Source organism: Apaloderma vittatum, unplaced genomic scaffold (genome assembly GCF_000703405.1).
Source record: "Apaloderma vittatum isolate BGI_N311 unplaced genomic scaffold, ASM70340v1 scaffold8991, whole genome shotgun sequence".
Taxonomy (NCBI): Eukaryota; Metazoa; Chordata; class Aves; order Trogoniformes; family Trogonidae; genus Apaloderma; species Apaloderma vittatum.
Window position 1 is genome coordinate 43,569 of NW_009699591.1, and position 3,825 is coordinate 47,393.

The following is a 3,825-nucleotide window of genomic DNA, read 5'->3' on the forward strand; positions in this document are numbered from 1 at the left end:
GGGAGACCCCTCAGAAAGGTGGATTCCTCTGGAGGGCCAGTCAGAAGAGAAGGTAGGGTGCAGCTTCTCTCCTTCTAGGATCTCCAGGCCACCTGCTGTTTTTGCTGTTTCTCTCAGGAAGCAGACAAGAAGTCCCAAAGTTTGCTTCCTTCAGCCTCATTCCTGCGTTTATAGCGCTGCTAGCACAGGGTTGTACCATTCAGGATATTCCCCAGCCAATCCAAGTCTTTTTGGACTCCAGCCTCTCTGTTTTCCTACTCCCAGGATGGACGAGCATTGCTTGGACAAATTCACTATTTATTTTGCTAAGCAACAGCCCATTTCCTGTTCACTGAGTTGACCCTGCTCCCTGTGCCAGTCACAGCCCCAGTCCCATTGTTTGTCTCTGGCTGGATGGTACCACGACCCCCCAGTATGTGCACTCAGCTGGAGCTCACGGTGCACTCCTGTGGTCACACCGTCCCCAAGCTTTCTGAGCCTGTAGTTCTGGAGGCAGGTCTTAGTCTTCAGCTGGAGACCAGGCTTTGTACAAAATGAGCATATACACATAGTGCTCTGCTCCTTCACGAAGTGCTGCCTTACCAAGGAAGAGAATAGGCAGAGCTGGAGTTATCACCTTACTCTGCCCTACAGGTATTTCAGTTTGAAGAGGAAAACTAACAGCTGTAGTTCACTCCAGTTGTATCACACAGTCGTCTATGCTCCAGTTCATGTATGCTCACTGGTGAAAATTAGGGTTGAATATTATTCAGGCAGGTCAGAAACTGTATGGCTAGAGTCCTACAGGGTTTTCTCTAGCTACCAAGAGGCTGTGGCTCTAGCCCTAGGTAATAGGAACACACGCTATCTAGTTCAGTATAATCCAACGATCATAATGAACTTTTCCCTGAGTATCTTGCCATAATTGAAAAGAGAATCTAGTTCTTTAAACTATTTATTCTTAAAATAAGAAAGTCCTTCTATTTTAATATAAAGGCCATTTCATGTCGAAATGCATGACTGGTTTGTCCTCCAGTACTAAATTGAATTCTTAAGTATGTAGAGTCTAGTATTATTTTCCTTTTCTTTAGGAAAGACTGATTCATAACAAGGAAACCAGGCTCTGGGGCTTTTTTTTTTTTATGCACAGTGCCCCCTTGCACTGCTCCAACACACACACAGAGCCACCATGGGCAGATACAAATCCTCTCTCTGCTTTTTCTCTCCACCCTAGTCTTTGTTCAGCTCAGAGCTCCTGGTTCCAATGGCTGAGAAAAAGGAGTAAGAGCACCTGGATAAACAAGTGAACAGGAACTGGAGCAACAATGTGAATCACTCTCCAACACCAGGCTGCCCTTCATTTCTTTCCACGGGTCTCAAGAAGTACGGGCAGTGCCTTCTGAACAATCCCAGCTGACATTTGTTTTTTCACAATAGATCCACAGCAGTTCCAGGGGACAGCCAGCTCCCTTGTAACAGCACAGGGGCTCGCAGTCACAAAGGTATTGAGAGCCCTGGCCCCTACTGACTCCAGCAGCTGTTTTGTGAGACTGGACACACAAACACCTCTGAAGTTCTGGATTTAGCACTGACTGGAAACCTACATCCTAAGCAATCAACCCAGTCCAACTCCTACACAACGAAGCAGAATTAAACAAACATTGGAGCAGCAAAACCAAAGTCACAGACTTGGTATGCAGGTTTCATCTGGCTCAGCCCCATCTTTGTCTCCCATTACTGGCATGGTGATCACCTACTGGTGGCCAAGAGGGACTTGGGAAGCAAGCACCTCTTAGCAGGGCTCTGCAGCCACCAGAACTTGTGGCAGGGCACATGGCACCCGGCTGCTGTGCCTTCCTCAACCCACAGACCCGCCGGTCACTTGGCCCACAAGCAGTTGAGGCTGGATTTGTGTCCTCAGTTCTCAAGCAGGGAAGCTGATCAGAAGCTAGATGGAAGCACGTGCACCACCAAGGGTCCAGGCTGGATCACCACAACCCCTCAGTTTTATGAAGGATAAACAGATGAGTTTCATGTTTGAGACCTCCCACTCTAAGCAGAGCAGGGGAAGTTAAGCCATAGAGAAATCAATGCTTTTTGTACAGAAGTGTTTTTTTCCATCTTTACATTCTCCCTGAAGACAGACAGCTCTCTCCAAATGCTCTCTAGTAGCCAGACACGACAGGTACTACAGTTTAAGTCTGAAAAAGAACATTTTGAAGGACCCAGAAGAGATGTCAAGAAAGCAGGCATAGAAATTGCAATGGATGTTGAGTCAAAAAATGTCACTATGTGCGATTTTTACAAAGCGTGCATGTACACACATGTACACCATTAGGGTTTTTTGTGTTGAGAACTCCTCCTGCAATAGCCTCATGAATGAGCTACCCGCCTCCTGAGGTCAGTAAGGAGTAGATAGAATATGTGTGTGCATGACCACTACCGCAGTTGCTTTCCCAATAAATCTCTATTCCAGAGACTTTTATCAGACCTGTTGCCTGTGCTTTGCTAAGATCTCGTGGATTAACTGTTGCAAAACAGATGACAGGAAGATGGTGGCATTGGCAGTGATTAGTGGGATCTCTCCCTCTCTGCAAGAGTCCAAGCTCCAATCAACAGTGCTTTCTAGGTACCAACAGCAGTTGCAGGCCTGACTAGCTCCAGTTGTGCTTTTTGACACCAGCAAGGTAAGACATGCTAGAGATAAAGGCAAGGGGGAGAGGAGGCATTTGTACAGAAAGCAGCAGTATCTGCAAAGCTGTTTTATAAAAGTTTCAGAGACTAGTATTCTGGCAAAAATCCTGTTCTGCAGAGTTGGGCTCTGGGTTGCTCATGGTCTGCTGAGGAAATTGAACAAAGAGAAGGAAAAAGCACCTGTTTAAACAAAGGTGCTGAAGGAGGAAGAAAGTGATATGTGGAATTAGGCCAACCTCAGCACAGCCACTTCTGGCGCTGGTAACGCCCAACTGCTGTGCTGAGTTTCTGCATTCATTCCGGTTCTCTTAACCTGCACGTGAAGCACGGAGCAGGCTTTCAGCAGCCTGCTTTGCTGGCAGATCTTCTCAGTGCTTTATGGAGGGTGTTCGTTCTTAACAAAAAGAACTTGCAATGCTTGTGTCCTTGCCTCACAGAGAGGGCTTGCTGAGACTTCAGAGTTACTCTGGAACTTCAAAGTTGAAATTCAAACAGTCTTCCCAAATCCCTACCTTTAAACCACCACAAATCCCAGACTTGCTGCAGGGTCTGATCTGGAGAACTTTCAGGGCTGTAACTATATCCAGACCCTCAGCAGCCACCTTCAGACCTTCCACTCCTGTGCCTGACTTTGCACTTAGCCATCACACTCTCACAGCCAGCTCTAGCGAGGTTCTGTGGAGACCTGCCTGTCTATGCAGGGACATGGCACTGCCAAGCTTGAAGGTCCCAAGTTAAATATGAGGGTCAATTTTAAAAAGCAGCGATAGCTGTTGAATTTTCACATATGCTTTGGTGGTTGAATTGCCCTTTGCATCTCCTCATCACGTGACAAAGAGCTGTTTGCTCTCCAGTAGCTCATTGCGGGGGGAAGGTTCAAGCCTGGGGTACCATGCCTGTCTGATAACTCATGATGAAATTGTCCCCTGCAAGATCCAGCGTCACAGGAGGCGCAGAAACTAAAATTACTCCGCTCCCTTTTTCTGTGCTAGGAGGACAGAAGCGAATCTGTGAGATACACATCAGGGTAGATTGACTTTACATCCATGTAAAGCGTAGAATTAGCCAAGACCTTATTGCTCAGCTACATCTCTGTACAGCAGATGATGCTCAGTGGAATCAGTCTCCACACAGGGCTAGGAGTCCTCACCC